Genomic DNA, 19559 nt, shown 5'->3' on the forward strand with positions numbered 1-19559 from the left:
AGATTGGCGTTCCTTTTTGATTTGGTGCAGTGCGGTCATAATCTCATCCAAAAAAATAGAGTGGAGTATATAGAGGGATGAGTGAAAGGATGTCTGACCTAATGAGATATGACAGAGAGGTCTGTAAATGCGGGGATTGGGGTTTAAACCTCTATGGAAGAGACAGCCTAAGATGGCCGACTCATTGGGATAACTAGCTATAAAGTCCTTTGTTTGTGACCATTAAATGTGGTAGAGATCCTGCAGTCCTATATCGCTGTCCATTACACTGATGAGAAACTGTGGACTGTCCAGTGAAGTCCTGTTTCACTGACCAAAGGGAAGTTGAGGTAGAGTAGTCCTATTTCATTTGTGATGACTAGTAAACAGATGAGATGCTGTAAAACATATTTGGGATTGACCAGTGGCTGGGGGCGATCCCTTGTCTTTGTCATTTTATGGCAAGGCCATTTTGAGAACGAAAAATAACCCAGACCTACTGCATTTAAAAGAGAGTAAATATACGATTGAATGTAGAGCAGAAGCAATAGGATCAAAGTCTAGTGAAACAAGGTATTGTTACCTTTACCATGAAGTTGAGGGTGAGGTCGTTTCTGATAAAATCAGGTTGATCAGCTGGTTTCATCAGGGTCCCTTTGTTGCATCGGGCAGTGTTGCCATGGTGTCTTGGGCGCAGAATACACAGTCTATTCTTTTGAGAAAAGAAGCAACACACGCGCTTTCGGAGTTGTTATGTAGCTATGTGCAGTTCCAGAGGGGGCGGGGACACATTGTGCTTTTTAAATTCGTATGGAGGCTTACTTGAATTCTCGCTGTGTGACCACCCTGGGTCTGCTGCAGCCGCGGCACGAAAATCTTGCCGCCTTGCTCTCTGGTCTGCCTGTGCTGCTTCAGTCCGCCATCTAGCCGCTTCGATCTCGGCTCATAGGGATCTGCTATTGAAGCGCGCCAGATAGAGAGTGCTTTACAGGCACTTCCTGTAGTCTTCAGGGCTTGCGAGACCCGCTGCCCCTCTCCCGCGTCTGTCCCCGCAGCATAATACCATCGGTCCAACCTCCTTGAACCAAGACCCACCGGGAACCCACTGCTGAGCCGCTCGACGGGGAGAGCCTCACTGCCTCTTCCTGCGGTCTTCAGGGGCTTGATGCAGCAGACCGGAAGAGCTCCTGTCCCCGTGTGTGGGGGCCTCCCCGGGCCTGCCATTCAAGGAGAATGAATCTCCGGGTCTCATCCTGGGGGTCGCGGGGGGTCCCCAGTCGAGGCAGGTCAGGCTTCTGAGTGTCAACCAGGAGTTTATAAGCACCTTGATGAGGTAAGAAATCACTCACAGACTGGTACAAAGGCCTTGGGAGTTAGGAGGTGGTTTGTTCCTCTGACAGGATGACCATCTGGGCAGTACTTAGTAACTTAATTATCTTCAAATGATCTTTACCCTGTCACTGGCAGATATAGATCACACCTGGGCATACCTCCATTTTGTCTTCCGACCCAGGCTTACTGTGAACCCAGAGGGAGGGAGAGCTACGCCAGACTGGTATAGAGTGACCTGTGCGAGGGTTTACTTATTTCAATAACTACACCTCTGGGTGGGAACAGGGAGCTCTGCACAGGGGAAGAAATGTTCCGTCATATTGGTTTTGGGTGTAGAAGTGCAGTGTCGGACTGTCTGTTGCCAAACAAACAGAAACTGCTGCAAAAGTGGGTCCAGTTGCCCTGGAAACCATTATCCTATTGGTCAGTGAGGGGCCAGGAGTAATCCCCACCCACAAGCTAATGCCAGTCATTCAGGCTCCAGACCTGTGGAAGACAAAAGAAGGACCCCACCTGCTGTTGCAACCTGTGTGGAGAACCCTAAGGGCGGGACGTTCTCCCAATAGTACCCAGGACAAGTTCCAGTTGGTGGACCTCCTCCTAAGTTACAGGTGCACAAAAGACACAAAACTTTCATCAAGAAGCACAGTTTTCTGAAGGACCACCAGCAATCTGCCTTTATTGAGCCCTGATTCACATTTAGGGCCATATTTACAAGGAGCTAGCATCACCGCAGTGTCATTTTTGATTACACAACGGGGGCGCAATCAGTGCTCCACACTGCTCCATATTTACAAACTGAGGCATTGGACCCAAAGAGTCAGTTTGAAAAGACTGGATCACATTATACCTGCACCAGGTATAATGCATGCAGGTGAGGCGTTCCCACGTTAAAAACCGCATACAACTGATGCAGTGAAATTTACAACTTTTCACTGCATCACTCTATGACTTGACTGCATCAAAATCCCTATGCATTCTCAAGGGAAACATCATTTACAACGCAACTTTTACCACGCAGTGCCTTTACGACGCAACTTTTACAATGCAAACCATTACAACGCATTGCGCTGGGGGGCGCTCTAGGATAGGGAATAGATTTAATTTACTATCCAACACCTTCCCTACTATCCACGGGGACTGGAGTTGGAATAGTAAATTCAACTATTCACTATCCAGCACCCCAAAGCGCTATGCGTTGTAAAGGCATGCGTTGTAAATACCGCGTTGTAAAGGCATGCGTGGTAAAAGCATGCGTTGTAATGTCATACATCCCATTCTCAAACCAGGCATAGAATTGCCGCAGGGCTTGCAACATGGGACTCGCCTCTGTGTTTGGATGCATTGCTGTAGTTGCATCAGTCTTACAACCAACTCCAGCAATGTGTCACTTTAGCACCAAAAGATGCGTCAGAATTTCTGATGGATTCGTGAATCCTTGTGCTATGGTGCACTGTATTGTAAATACAGCTAATCCAATGTGTCATTAGGGGATTTGCGGCAGGCGCAAGAAATCTTAAGCATCTATGCCGATGTGACAGTTCATGTAAATATACCCCTCAGTTTTCCCTGCCGATGACTTTTCCACAACCTTTTTTCTCCATAAAAGTTTCTAAGTCAGAAGGTAAACTTTCCACCAGGACGAACTTGATACCTGTATTTGACTTGTATTGCAGTCAGGCTTAACTTTTGACTTTGACTAGATATAGCGCGACAAGTTACCACAGTTGGCACTTTGTGGCTCTACTTTTATTTCAAACTTTCCAAATTCATATCTCTAGTTCCCTTTGGAGGACTTATTTTTTTTGGGCATAAATGTGCTCATTAACCCCTTCCGTACTGCCGTCGAGCACCACCTCCCTATTTTTCGATACTGGCCTCCCCAACCCTTTTGAGGCCAGTATCGAAAAATAGGGGGGTCATAGGGGTGCCCTGAAACTGAATAAGGATCTCAAGAAGCTGTTTTCCTCAGAAATTAAGCCGTTGATGTTTAACACCCCCCCTAATTTCTGCCCCATCCAGCGCTAAAATTCAATGGCAGGGGAAGCGGATTCGGGGATGGTCACCTTGAACCTCTTTGTAATTGCTGATGTGGAATGTAGCAGTGTTGGTTCGATTTTGTGAATGTGGGATTTCCATGTTTGAGATTTATTGATTCTGATAATCAGATTTCTCAACCAGCTGCAGGGTAGACCCCTTCATTAAGAACCCACCTCTGCACGATCTGTGGGGGTTTAGTATCATTATCTTAGCTTTTAAAGTATTCACCTCCAGGCCATGGATGTCACAGTATTTAGTAAATATATTCAGCACGTTTTGGAGCCCAGGCGAGAGATCAGAAGAGTATTGACTACCAAAAGCAGCGCATGTATGGAACTCCTACCTAACCCAGGGGAATCATCAACACATTTCCCTAAAGTGTTTAAACACATCATTTATGTACAATGAAAACAGTGTTGGTGCGAGTAAGCACCCTTGGCGTACACCCCCTCACTCTACGCATATGCGATCAGTCAGTTCACAACCCAACCCCCTTATGACTTAAGCTAGAAGTATATCTAATAATGCATGATCTATCCCCATAGTATTAAAGTGGACAACAAATGCTGCCTGGGGACAAGATCAAAGGCTGCCCTGAGATTCACAAAATGTTAATGTTAATGTTATGGTTATTTCTATAGCGCACGGCTGCCCCAGCCAAGGGGCGTCCCGGCGCTGCGAACAGACAGATTACAGGGGGATAGAGGCGCAGAAAAGAAACAGTTATTGAAAGAGATGGGTTTTGACAGCCTTTCTGAAGGCTAAAAGGTCCTGTATACCACGGATAGCTTCGGGCAGACTATTCCATAACTTGGCAGCCAGGAAGCTAAAGGATCGGCCGCCTACTCTGGCCAGTCTAGTGCGGGGAATGATCGCAAGATGTTGTCCCTCTGAGCGGAGCGATCTCCTAGGAATGTACTCTGACAGGAGCGGGCGCAGCATTGGGGGAGAGGCTGTTTTAAGGGTTTTAAAGGCTAAGCACAGTGCCTTAAACTGGATCCTTTTGCCCACCGGGAGCCAGTGCAGTTTTTTCAAGGCTCCAGACACCGAAGAATGGCGAGGGAGACCTACCAGAGCCCTGGCTGCCGCATTCTGAACTCTCTGCAATCTGGCGATTTCCGCCAGATTTGCCCCCAAAAAAAGAGAGCTGGCATAGTCCAGTCTAGAAAGGATGGTCGCCTGGACAATTAGCTGGCGAGTACGGCAGTCAAAGAACTTCAAAATGGGTCTGATGTTTCGTAAAATGCCAAAGCACGTGGCAGCTACTTTTTTAGTATGGTGAGTGAACTTTAGAGCAGAGTCCACCCAGACTCCCAGATTTTTGACGCATTACTTTGGCATGGGAGGAGGGCCTAAGACATCAGGCCACCAGTTGTCTCCCCAGGATGAGGTGTTTTTCCCCAGGAGCAGTATCTCTGTTTTCCCAGCGTTTAATTGAAGGAAGTTCGCTGTCATCCAGTTGGTGATGTCAGTGAGTGTCTGTTTAAAGTGATGAGCCTCCAGACCACTGTTGTTATTAAGAGCCACCACCAACTGGGTATCATCTGCGTAGGACACCAGTGCAAATCCGTTTCTTCTAGCCACCTCCGCCAAAGGGCGGACATAAACATTGAACAGGGTGGGGCTTAGGGAAGAGCCCTGCGGCACTCCCTGTCCAATGCTATGCTCCTTAGAGATGTAAGGGGGGTAGAGACCCTGAAAGACCTGTTGGAAAGAAAGTCTCTAAACCATCCCAAGGCTATCCCTGTAACTCCAATTTCCTCCAATCTCGTCAGGAGGACCTCATGTGACACCGTATCGAAGGCAGCACTGAGATCCAACAGGACTAGTGCTGCCGTTCCGCCGGTGTCAAGAATGGTACGGAGGTCCTCTGAAACACTGAGCAAGGCTGTCTCGGTGCTGTGACCAGCTCTAAACCCGTGTTGAGAGTCATCCAGAATGTTATTGGTACGGAGGAAATCGGACAGAATGTTGTTAACATATGCCTCGATGATTTTGGCAGGCCAGGGAAGCAAGGAGATGGGCCTGAAGTTCTCAGGAAGCAAAGGGTCTAAGGTGGTTTTTTTTAAGATGGGGGAAACCCAAGCTTGCTTCCATTTGGAGGGAACTCTGGCGGTGGAAAGAGACAGATTGATGATGTCTCGGATGTGTTCTGTGATAAATTCATGGGCTTCACAGAAGGTATCTGGTTTTAAGGGATCTGCCGGGGAGCCAGATTTAATCTTTCTGCAGATTTTAAGGAAGCTCTCTCGCTCAAGAGTAGGAAGGGAGGAGAGAGAGGGCCTAGTAGGGTCAAAGATGGCCGATGACTGCAGGCGTTTTGGGAAGGTGTCATAGATTTTCTTGATCTTATTGGTAAAAAAATTAGCCATATTATTACAGAGGTCAGGAGAAATGGTAGTAGTATTAATGTTTTTTTTTGCAGAGAGGTCTTTCAAAATTGTAAATACAGCTTTCGAAGTATTGGAGCTGTTGCTGATTTCGTTGGCATAATATGCCGCTCTTGTTCTGCAAACCTTACGGTGATAAGTTTTTTGAAGCAGGACATAATCCTGTTTGAGATTAGCATCGAAATTTTTTCTCCAACCCCTCTCCGCCTTTTTACATTCCTTTTTCAAAGTTCCTAGTTCGGAATTATACCAGGGGCTAGCTGTATGGGTACGGGCCTTGGTCCATCTAGCAGGGATCAAGGTGTCAAGTGCCTGAGTGATCCAGAGGCAAAACTGGTCATATCCTGCGTCCAGATCTTCACTAGGGGGTGGGGGATTTAGTACCAGGAGGTTGTTTAAGTCTTCAAGACGGAGTTTTCTCCATGGCCGTTTCTGAACTAATGGAGTCGACACCACTGCAGGTCTCAAATTGCAAGGGATAGACAGTGTTACTAGATGGTGATCTGTCCAGGACATGGGGATAGGCAGGCCTGCGGATCCACTTGTGATGTTGGAAAAGATGGGATCAAGAAGGTGTCCCGCTCTATGGGTGGGGCCACTAACAAGTTGATTTAGTTGGAAGGCCGCAAGATCCGCTAGAAAGGTGGTGACCTTGGGCTCGGTGTCCCTGTCAAGATGTAAATTGAGATCACCTAAGATCGTAAAATTAGCCGTTTTGAGAATGTTAGTTCCCAGATACTGTAAGAGTGAATTGGTAAAAGGGGCGTCTGCGCCAGGGGGTCTATAGATCAAAAGGCCTGTAGCACAGAACTGTGAATTAGCTTTGATCGAAAAGCGAGCGCTTTCACTGCCCTTAATATCCACTTTGATAAGTTGACAGTCAAGATGAGATTTAATTATGAGCGCCAACCCCCCCCTCTCGTGCTCCTGTTCACCGTGTGTATGGTATATCCCGTAGGAGTCGCCAGGTTGCAGACCGAGTCCATATCATCAAGGAGCCACGTCTCAGTCATGAACAGGGCATCGAGAGATTGGTCAGTTAACAACTCATAGATTTCGGAGTAGTGTTTATGCATAGATCTGACATTTAGGTGACCTATCCTGAAAGTGTAGGCCTGGGGGGGTTTAGGTTTAGTTTTTGTAGTGGAGCAGAGTTGGGAGGGATGTAATAAGGGATGTGGTATATGGGCTGGGTTGCGTCTAGCACAAGAACAAGTGGGGTGTTGAAGACCCATCAACTCAGCTTTAGAGTAACACATCTTACCGCTTTAATAACAGGGGTAAGGAACAGGATGACTGGCGCCTGGCGCTGCCTTAGCGCGGACGGGCGCAGACGGGCAGCTCTTTGGCGGGTCTTCGGCGAGGCTGCGCGCGATCGCTGCGAGGGCTAAGTAGCCTAGAGGAAGTAGAACACTAGAGCGCTAACCGCTCTTCGTGCAGGCCGACCGGAAGTGCCCCTACAAGGAGATGCAGGGAGGCGGCTCCAGCAACAATCAGTGATGGCGTGTGGTGCAGGGGGGTAGTGAGTTTTAAAAAATGCCCATTTTTACAAGGCACAAATTAAGAATCACAAATTACAACCGAAAATGCAATGAGTTTTAAAAATCGAGCGCTATATATCTCTTACTGCCCAGGTCAGTTCGCAAAGCGGGTCGGGGACACTGCCACTGTCTCCTTCCCGCAGCGCGCTGCTGCCCCTGCTCAGCCTAAGTAGCCTAGAGGAAGTAGAACACTAGAGCGCTAACCGCTCTTCGTGCAGGCCGACCGGAAGTGCCCCTACGAGGAGATGCAGGGAGGCGGCTCCAGCAACAATCAGTGATGGCGTGTGGTGCAGGGGGGTAGTGAGTTTTAAAAAATGCACATTTTTACAAGGCACAAATTAAGAATCACAAATTACAACAGAAAATGCAATGAGTTTTAAAAATCGAGCGCTATATATCTCTTACTGCCCAGGTCAGTTCGCAAAGCGGGTCGGGGACACTGCCACTGTCTCCTTCCCGCCATGCATAAGTGATCCTTGGAGAGCCTAAAATATTTTTAAATGATAAGATTAAAGGGATAGATTTGATCTATCGTGCTCAACTTGGTTCAAAAGTCTGCCTGCAATGGGGACAGATTGGAGGCCTCATCAATTCAGTCCAGTAGTCTAGCCAGGACTCAATGGCAGAAAACCTTCTGGAGGTAATTTATGAGGCTGATGGGCCGGTATTTGCTAGGAACATTTCATTTGCCCTGTTTATGTACTGGGATAAATTCTGTGCCTCTCCAAGAGCCAGTAACTTTCCCACCTGCCAATGTCCCATTAGACAATGCATTGATACAGGGGCCACATATGGAGGGCTCAGAGCAAAATAAGTTGCCAGGGACTTTGTCGGGGCCCATCATTGGTTTTCGTTGCCTCAACCATGGCTAACCAGTTAGAATCTATCCAGCTCTGTTGAGTGGTAGAAATTACCTCCCGGATCCCTTATAACATCTTCTATTATTGCCCGTTCGCCTGATGACATTCCTTAGGGAGACAGGTGGATGACTGCTGAGTGGGCCCCATTTTTACATCTTAGAGGGCAGATTTACAAGCTCCATGCACCACTTTTGCGTCACTTTTAACATAGGAAAAGTGATGTGAAAGTGGTGCAAGGGGCTTGTAAATCTGCCCCCTAGATCTTTAGTGCAAAGTGACTGCAAGGCACTAAATAGATCATCATAGTGGTCTAACAAAACAATATATCAAGAGGATGCACAGTAAAGGATTAAAAAAGCACAGTTTTCTGAAGGACCACCAGCAATCTGCCTTCATTGAGCCCTGATTCACATTTAGGGGCATATTTACAAGGAGCTAGCATCACCGCAGTGTCATTTTTAATTACACAACGGGGGCGCAATCAGTGCTCCACACTGCTCCATATTTACAAACTGAGGCATTGGACCCAGAGAGTCAGTTTGAGAAGACTGGATCACATTATACCTGCACCAGGTATAATGCATGCAGGTTAGGTGTTCCCACGTTAAAAACCACATACAACTGATGCAGTGAAATTTACAACTTTTCACTGCATCACTCTACGACTTGACTGCATCAAAATCCCTATGCATTCTCAAACCAGGCATAGAATTGCCGCAGGGCTTGCAACATGGGACTCGCCTCTGTGTTTGGATGCATTGCTGTAGTTGCATCAGTCTTACAACCAACTTCAGCAATGTGTCACTTTAGCACCAAAAGATGCGTCAGAATTTCTGATGGATTCGTGAATCCTTGTGCTATGGTGCACTGTATTGTAAATACAGCTAATCCAATGTGTCATTAGGGGATTTGCACGAAAATCAAAGAGGGCCTTGACTCCTTACTCTGGAAGGCTGAGTCCAGCTATACTAATCAAACAAAACAAATGCCAATCCTGGGACTTTGTTCCAAAAACACTAGAATTTCTAAAACAAGCTGTTTTGATTCAAGCAAAAACAACCTTATGGATATTTTAGACAAATTTATTCTTTTTTATGACAATCTCATTTTTCTTGTAAGCACCTTGTTTATCGTGCATGGAAAATACAAAATACAATAAAGCATACAATTATATATACATTATATACAAGCAATTAGATCCAAAATTACAAACACACTTGGCCACTCATTCATACACCATCCATTCTCAACAATAAAACAAACAATATTGGATAACAAAGCGTCCAAGCAACGGAAAGCAATTCAGTCCAAAATATTTCTTTTCATATTTTTGCAAACTTATTTGAAGTTGGAGTTCTCACAAGATCAGACCATTTTGTCGTCCAGCATCTGGCCAATCCTTTTTTTGCATTTAATTGGTTACACAAGGGATCTTGTGAGAACTCCAACTTCAAATAAGTTTGCAAAAATATGAAAAGAAATATTTTGGACTGAATTGCTTTCCGTTGCTTGGACGCTTTGTTATCCAATATTGTTTGTTTTATTGTTGAGAATGGATGGTGTATGAATGAGTGGCCAAGTGTGTTTGTAATTTTGGATCTAATTGCTTGTATATAATGTATATATAATTGTATGCTTTATTGTATTTTGTATTTTCCATGCACGATAAACAAGGTGCTTACAAGAAAAATGAGATTGTCATAAAAAAGAATAAATTTGTCTAAAATATCCATAAGGTTGTTTTTGCTTGAATCAAAACAGCTTGTTTTAGAAATTCTAGTGTTTTTGGAACAAAGTCCCAGGATTGGCATTTGTTTTGTTTGATTATTAGGGGATTTGCGGCAGGTGCAAGAAATCTCAAGCATCTATGCCGATGCAACAGTTCATGTAAATATACCCCTCAGTTTTCCCTGCCGACGACTTTTCCACAACCTTTTTTCTCCATAAAAGTTTCTAAGTCAGAAGGTAAACTTTCCACCAGGATGAACTTGATACCTGTATTTGACTTGTATTGCAGTCAGGCTTAACTTTTAACTTTGACTAGATCTAGCGCGACCAGTTACCACAGTTGGCACTTTGTGGCTCTACTTTTATTTAAAACTTTCCAAATTCATATCTCTAGTTCCCTTTATAGGACTTTTATTGGCATAAATGTGTTCATTAACCCCTTTCGTGCTGCCGTTGAGCACCACCTCCCCAGTGCTGCCGTCGGCCAACGGCCGACGCAGCCCCGCCCACCCTTTAGAACGCCCGCACCGCAGCAGAAAAACCGCTGCGGTTAAGGCGTTAAACAATTCTCTATTTATGTAAATTGAAGTGGGTTTTTTATTGTTCTTGACTTTTTATCTGTTAAGGTACTTCTAAATGCTTTACACATTCAGTTGAGCCTGTCTGTTATGTGCCATAGATACCAGGGGTTGAGCTCAAGTTTTAATTATTGAAACCTTTACTGGAACTAACAAGAACATTAACATTATTATTTGTGGTGGACTACCATCTACCCCAACTAATAATCTTTAGATAGCTAGATGGATAGATAGATGGATAGATGGATAGATAGATAGATAGATAGATAGATAGATAGATAGATAGATAGATAGATAGATAGATAGATAGATAGATAGATAGATAGATAGATAGATAGATAGATAGATAGATAGATAGATAGATAGATAGATAGATAGATAGATAGATAGATAGATAGATAGATAGATAGATAGACAGACAGAAAGATCAGCGGACGGACAGACAGATGGACGGACAGACGGAAAGACAGAAAGATGGATGGACAGACAGATTTACAGCTGAGGCATTTAACTTGGAAATGGCGGAAGTGAGGGAAGGTGTGGAAGACATAAGAGTGAGCACTCTTGTAGGCATGACAGTGGAGCGCTGGATAGTCTTAGGCAAAGATACAGTCAACAAGGGAGTTTGACTGTTACTGCATTGTGATTTAGTGGTATTTAAGGCAGTGCATCTTCAAATCTTTCCTGAACTGGAGAAGGTTTGAGGAAGTCCTGATGGATACAGGGATATTTTCCAAGTCATGGCGCATAGATGGAAAAGGCTTATTGCTTTGTTTAAAAAAAAAACGTGTATATACTTCTTAATCTGCAGTGTAACTGAGCCCTGGGTTCCACAAGAGATGGTGAATTTGTCAGCCGGATAGAGGGGGGGGTGGTCATGATCGCTTTGGAAATGATGCTGCTTTTTTTAAGATGGTGCTGGCTATCAAGGGAAGCTAGTGGAGTTCCATGAGGAGTGTGGGGATGTGATATAGTCATATTTTGTCAGACTGTGGATGATATGTGTTGCGGCATGTAGAATGCCCTTAATGGAGGCTAGTGTGGACTCTGAGAAATCATGAAACAGGGCCTTACTCCCATCCAGATGCAAAGATACAGCTTTTCTGAAGTCACTTTTTGGGAGGAACAGTTCACTTTTTTCAGGAGAGAGAGCTGACATCAGGCTGCCTTTGTTTTCTTAGCAATGCAGTGCAGGGTGAATCCAAGTGTCCTGGTATTGGGCGAAATTTGAGATTTGAAGCCGTCAAGGTTCATGTCATTCAGGTAGGTTTGTACTGTTTCTTGTTTGTAGCTCTTTGAAAATAATAGGAATTGTGTTTTGGTTAGGTAAGTAAACAATGTAATAAATAAAACAAATTTCATAGCGCGCCCTGCATCGCAAAATGCAATGCAGCACACGCTACGAAATTCATTTTTATTAATTAAATTGTTTACTGACCTCCAATTATCCATATTCCAGTTTTTAGCACTCCCCACCCAGCCCCTCCCACGCCGCCCCTTTCTGCCCCACCTGAACTCCCTCCACGGGCCGCGGCTGTGAGGCCCCTATTGCCATCACAATGTCACTGAAAGTGACTTTGTGGTGGCGCTAGGGGTTTGTAAATATGCCCCTTTGTTCCTTGACTCAAGAGTTTTCAGGAAACAGTACAGTAGAGCCGGAGTCCATTTTCTTCACTGACTCTCTCTGCGAATCTAACCGCACGCACTAGAAAAATCTCTAATTTCCCCACATTGTATTTGCCCGAGAGCCGCATATCTCTCGCCTCGTGTTCTGAGCCCTCGAACAATGACACATTACTATTTTCCCCAGGCCTAAACACGAAAAGAAAGGAAACGTATTACCACTAACCTGACCTTGAACTGATGAAAAGAGTACATCTGTATGTTCAGGTCACAAAGGGTATCAGCCGTTTCCTTCTTTTTCGTAGTATATATGTATTTATATACTTTTCGCTTTGTCAAACAGCAAACAGCTATTTAACTCTTCGCAGCTGTAGATGGCGCGCGCCGTTACAGATTGTGAAAACGATCACCTTCTGATCATACTTGTTATCAATACTCGGCTGCTAAGAATCTGTTTCAGGCGCATATGTTAACACAAGACCTCCGTAAGAATTCATTTTTGCCGTTGTGTATTTATATTTGCCTATATTTGATTTCCGGTCATAGTGTGATAATTTACATGTTCACGTGAATAGCAATTTTCCACGTTTAGAGGCATTCATCTTATCTCCACATGAACAAATATTTCAGGACCCTAATTATTGTACACTGCGGAAAAAGTCTCTTTATTGGGAGACACAAGTCGCACATTTTATGAGTTGCTGCTGCCATCTTGTGGTTTGTCTTGAAAAGTAATTTATGTAAGCTACATTTTAGCTTGCAGAAAATGTGTATTGAGCCATATGTTGTAGTCAATCAAACATTACTCGGACCTTGACTCAATACAATTTACTGGGTCATGATCGAGCCGGAGATAGAGCATAACAGGCACAAAACCCGTAAAAAAGAGGCAGGCTACATAACATGAATATGACAGAAAAGTTGCTTTTGTCATCCTGTGGAATATCATGATACTGCTAACCACCTCAGTAGTACACATTTTTGATCGAACTCGGACAGATGAGAGACCGCGGGTGTGAATTTAAAATCAATAATTCAGTGCTTTAATTATAGACATATGCAATGTTTGTACTGTATTTAATAATGAAGTTTTATTAAGTTTGACATAAGAATGCCTAGTCTTTTTTCAATTGCACTTTAAAATATATCTGAGGGGCAGTGTCAAACACTGTTTTTGCTCTCTGTCTCTGCACCCAAGAGCTTCAAATATGACCTTTATTATTCCATAAATTGAACGAAATACAGTTAGCTCAATGGTTGTGTGTGCACCATAACATTTTACAGTGTATTATCTTTATTAGTGTTGTGTGTTAATTTGTTAATTTCGGGAAGTAGCCCATGAAACAAAAAAATCAATTTGTAAAACATCACACAAGGAAACATTGTTGTAAAATTAGTGTTCCTGCTTTGAAACAACCAGCTTTTAAAATATACATTTTTATTTTAAAATTAAAAGAAATATTTTAAAAGAGTAATAGCAGCAAGAAGATAGTTCATGAGATTTAAAAAAATACAGTTTACAGAGCATAACACCCAGCAATCCCCTGAGTTTGTACAAATGAAGAGCAGCAAGAAGATAATTCCTAGGAGTGGTGTATACCATTTTCAGAACGTGACGCCCTCCCTTTTCCTGAGTAGCCACACTGCAGATGAATATCAGCTGATGCCAAACCCAAAAAGCTGACTGTGTCAGACCGTAAAATATTACAAGTCTCCTTATAATGTCTCTCACCATTAGATATGCTGGGTGGCTTAATCCAAGACTACCTGGGTCTATCAAAAATAGCACGTGTTCAACATCCTCGATCCTATAGTTGCAAAGTACACATGCAGGTGATTCAGAACAATGAGTTTTCCAACTGTAGGTAAATGTATTAACTAATAGTGCTCCTATCCTAAATTTAATAAACAACGTGTGAGCCAGGGACGGTTGGATCAAGTCCATATACAATTCCTTTGCAGGTGTAGATTTAAGGGATCGGGAAACATCCACCAAACCCCAGGCGTTGGCCTTAAGATTGTATCTGATGCTGTTACTATTCCAGAAGGTGTTTTTTTTATGGAGGCCTTGGTGCCAGAGTTAATTTAAGCACTATTGTTCCAGTAGACACTAAGGGCCCGATTCACAGAACTAATTTAAGACAAAATCCTAAACTTACTACCATTTTCGTATTCACAGAAGGCACTTACTCATTTTGGTATTCACAGAAGACACTTACTCATTTTGGTATTCACAGAAGTTAGGACTCCTAACTTTAGGACTCCTAAATGCATTCTGTGAATACCGTAAGTCTTAAAATTAGGATTTTCTCAATTTAATAGTAGTAAAGTTAGGACTCCTAACTTTAGGACTCCTAAATGCCTTCTGTGAATACCGAAAGTCTTAAAATTAGGATTTTTCTCAATTTATAAGTAGTAAAGTTAGGACTCCTAACTTTAGGACTCCTAAATGCATTCTGTGAATACCGTAAGTCTTAAAATTAGGATTTTTCTAAATGTAATAGTAGTAAAGTTCAGACTCCTAACTTTAGGACTCCTAAACTGAGAAAAATCCTAATTTTAAGACTTTCTGTATTCACAGAAGGCATTTAGGAGTCCTAAAGTTAGGAGTCCTAACTTTACTACTACTAAATTGAAAAAAATCCTAAATTTAAGACTTTCGGTATTCACAGAAGGCATTTAGGAGTCCTAAAGTTAGGAGTCCTAACTTTACTACTACTAAATTGAGAAAATATTAATTTTAAGACTTTCAGTATTCACAGAAGGCATTTAGGAGTCCTAAAGTTAGGAGTCCTAACTTTACTACTATTAAATTGAGAAAAATCCTAATTTTAAGACTTACGGTATTCACAGAATGCATTTAGGAGTCCTAAAGTTAGGAGTCCTAACTTCTGTGAATACTGAAATGAGTAAGTGTCTTCTGTGAATACCAAAATGAGTAAGTGCCTTCTGTGAATACGTAAATGGTAGTAAGTTTAGGATTTTGTCTTAAGTTAGTTCTGTGAATCGGGACCTCAGGCCTGAGTCGTTAAGGTTGGTTTTAATATATTGTAACCAAGGAGGAAGATATGTCTTACCCAGATTCAGAATTTTCTCAACTGCCAACATATAGTGATGGAGTTCTGAAGTGGACCACAGCCTGGCCAAGTATATAAGGTGTTTAAGCGCTTTCATATCACCTACCCTTTTGAGGCCAGTATCGAAAAATAGGGGGGTCATAGGGGTTTCCCTGAAACTGAATAAGGATCTCAAGAAGCTGTGTTTCTTTGAAATTAAGCCGTTGATGTTTACCGCCCCCCTAATTTCTGCCCCATCAAGCGCTAAAATTCAATGGCAGGGGCAGCGGATTCGGGGATGGTCACCTTGAACCTCTAAGAAATTGCTGATGTGGAATGTAGCAGTGTTGGTTCGATTTTGTGAATGTGGGATTTCCATGGTTGAGATTTATTGATTCTGATCCCCAGATAATCAGATTTCTCAACCAGCTGCAGGGTAGACCCCTTCATTAAGAACCCACCTCTTCAAGATCTATGGGGGTTTAGTATCATTATCTTAGTGTTTAAAGTATTCACCACCAGGCCATGGATGTCACAGTATTTAGTAAATGTATTCAGCACATTTTGGAGCCCAGGCGAGAGAGCAGAAGAGTATTGACTGCCAAAAGCAGCGCATGTATGGAACTCCCACCTAACCCAGGGGAATCATCAACACATTTCCCTAAAGTGTTTAAACACATCATTTATGTACAATGAAAACAGTGTTGGTGCGAGTAGGCATCCTTGGCGTACACCCCTCACTCTACGCATATGCGGTCAGTCAGTTCACAACCCAACCCCCTTATGACTTGAGCTAGAAGTATATCTAATAATGCATGATCTATCCCCATAGTATTAAAGTGGACAACAGATGCTGCCTGGGGACAAGATCAAAGGCTGCCCTGAGATTCACAAAAACCATGCATGTGATCCTTGGAGAGCCTAAAATATTTTGAAATGATAAGATCAAAGCGATAGATTTTGATCTATCGTGCTCAACTTGGTTCAAAAGTCTGCCTGCAATGGGGACAGATTGGAGGCCTCATCAATCCAGTCCAGTAGTTTAGCCAGGACTCAATGGCAGAAAACCTTCCGGAGGTCATCTATGAGGCTGATGGGCCGATATTTGCTAGGAACATTTCATTTGCCCTGTTTATGTACTGAGATAAATTCTGTGCCTCGCCAAGAGCCAGGAACTTTCCCACCTGCCAATGTCCCATTAGATAACTGATTCGGTTCGGTTCTAGTTCGCGCCATATAAAACTCTGCAAAAAAAAAAAAAAAGACAATGCATTGATGCAGGAGAGCTCAGAGCGAAACAAGTTGCCAGGGACTTTGTTGGGGCCCATCATTGGTTTTCGTTGCCTCAACCATGGCTAACCAGTTAGAATCTATCCAGCTCTGTTGAGTGAATGCGGAAATGCATTAGTAATTCGCACAGGTGGCAGAAATTGCCTCCAGTGATCCCTTATAACAGCTTCTATTAGTTGCCCTTTCACCTGACGACATTCCATAGGGAGACAGGTGGATGACTGCTGAGTGGGCCCCATTTTTACATCTTAGAGGACAGATGTACAAGCCCCATGCCCCACTTTTGCGTCACTTTTAACATGTGAAAAGTGATGTGAAAGTGGTGCAAGGGGCTTGTAAATCTGCCCCCTAGAAAGTGACTGCAAGGCACTAAATAGATCATCATAGTGGTCTAACAAAAACAATATATCAAGAGGATGCACAGTAAATGATTAAAAAATAACATTGAAAGTATCATACATTTCTGTTAAAATGTCAGTATCAGACAGAGTTTGAACCATTTAATAGATTTTCTGCTATTGCATTGGTTTATAATAGTCTCTGATTTTGTGAGGGGGATGTGAAATTCTCTAACAAATTTCCATGCAGTATGTGCCTAAGTGCGCTGTGGTCACTGTCGGATCTAGTTAAAATTCAACTGCCAAATGCCGACGTAAAGGTCTATAAAATATATTCAACTCTGTTTTGTGAGGTGCCTGGGGTAAATGTATAAGAGCAATGTGTATCAGACAGAAACCTCCCATTACATGCCTGAATAATGTGATTCAGTGGAATTGACAGAAGCTGAGTGACTGAAACGGGCCATGCTGAAATGGGTTTGCTCTCCAGGACAGGTCTACCTCTAGCTTCATCTTCTAGATCAATTGCTGATGCTAGCTCATCTAGCTGCTCACAGGTTGTGTTAAAATCTCCTGCAATATGAGCAGAGTGCTGGCTGTAAGATGGTGAGCAAGTGTCTGTAATGTAGGGGATTAGTTATTGCTCGACACTGAATGATTATATACATTGCAAAGATCTATCCTGCTACCATTCATACCCCTAGTAGACAGACCATTACAAATGGCAGTGCTTTTAATGTCTAATCTGTTTATGATTAAATTTGCCTTTTTTTTGGTCCATATTTAAAGGCTGTCTGAAGGGCGCCCGGCCTTGGAAGGTATTGTCTCAATGCTAACATTGGAATAACCAGATCTAAAATAGTTTTCCACTGCCCATGTTTCTTGCGAAATTATTATATCATGTTGACTGCTAAAGTGTCCCCAATCTAAATCCATAATTTTCTCGCTCAGCATTCAATGTTCCAAAAGGGAAGGTGGAGATTAATTTACAGACATACAAGCGCAGCCGGGGGGGACTATGTGAGGATGACTGATCATGAGCAGAAGGATCAGAAGTAGAGTTATCTGTGGAATGGAGATTATACAACTTTGTATGCATGATGTGAGGCTGTTTAGTAAATCACGAGTATTGATTGGCTAACAGTAGTGCTCTCAGGTGTGTGATCTATGGGCAAGGGATTACTTCTACTAGGTTGTTTTATCGGTCTGAGCAGGGACCAGAGCAGTGGTCCATTGGTCCAACAAATTGGCATGAGTTTATAATAACTGAGACACAGTGGCTTCCGGTTTACATAATCTGTTTATCATCGGGGACAAATTTGCAGTCACCATTAGCTGAAATTTGCTGAAAACATAATCCCAGTCCAAGTTAGATGGAGCTTCTATGCCACAGGTGTTGGAAGATGTGGCTACAATAGTAAGTTTGATGTGGTGGTGGGGTGTAGGGGTGGCTGTGCTGTTCATGACGCTGGACACCCTAGTGGCCCTAGTGGAACTAGCTTGGCTGCAGTAATTCGAAGACGCTCTCCTTCAGGTATAAGTAATTTATTCAGCATGAGAGAAACCCAACACCACAATCGTGCAAGGTACAGCTAGCCTCCAACTGTCAACCCCAGAATGCGGAGGCTCAATGACCTCACAGAACACCTGAGCATCATGCTTAACTGATGCAGTTTAAGCACACTACAACATGGACCTGCTTGCTTAGATTTACTTTTACACTTGGCGGGTGTCCCCCCACTCACTAATGTCCGGGTGACCAGCGTTTGAAAGCATGCTAGAAGTAAATGTTGGTGACTGTGGTTGCTGGAAAAACACATCAGGCTGGGGGCTGTATGGTGCTAAAGAGGACTCATTCTTAGTGCTTCCTTGAGACCCTAAGTAGAACTAGTGCCCCTCTCCCATCTCTGATAACAAACACCGTTCAGCCAGGGCAAATTTTGTATCTAGAAATCCTGTGGCTCATATCAGGAATGCGTCAAGAGTGGTGCCACCAGGTGTTTTGGAAGTACCTACTATGTCGCCTTGCAATTTGCGGTTAACTTTTGTTACAGAATATAGGCTATCTTACAACAAATAGATTGGAGCTCAGGTCCCAGCAGAAAAGCAATCACCAAAGTTTAATACACGATCACAGAACAAAGGGGTTGACCCAGCCCAGACTCCTCCGGAGAATGATGGGCGTAAGATCGACTCGCCCTTGGCCTGGACGCGTCCCTCGCTGTGGGGTAGTGTTGGCACTTTTGTAGCCCTGGATACTGGGGCTGGAAAGTCCCCAAACGATGCACCAATGGTATTAGTGTTGTTCTTGAGAAAAGAACAGAGTTAAATTGTATACAATTGAAGGCCATTTTCTTTGACCGAATGGAGGTTGTTTTATGTTTTGAATGTGCTTTTGTTTTCTGTTGTAGGTCACAATATTAGATTATGCAATAAATGTAGAGCAAAATTCATTATATAATGTGATGAATTTTGTGTTTTACTATTGGGAAGCTCAATGTAACATTTGCATCATTTCACAGTAACTGTACAAGTTTTCTCCCAACTCTAGTTTGGAATACAATCCAGGATCCTTCCAGGTCTTCTTAGAGAGCAGACTCCATGTTAGTTGTTTACTGATCTGCACTTAGAATGTTTTTACATGTCCTTCTTTATTTTCTAAGCAATGTTCATGACAGAATGCTCACAATATGTGCCCTGTGCTAGACCATTTTCAGTTCTGCCTATTGATTAGATTAGGGCTCAGCTTCCACTGTTATCAATTAAAATGTATTTGCATTTTTAGTATTGTGAATTGATTGAGG

Source organism: Lissotriton helveticus, chromosome 4_1 (assembly GCF_964261635.1).
Source record: "Lissotriton helveticus chromosome 4_1, aLisHel1.1, whole genome shotgun sequence".
Lineage (NCBI taxonomy): Eukaryota > Metazoa > Chordata > Amphibia > Caudata > Salamandridae > Lissotriton > Lissotriton helveticus.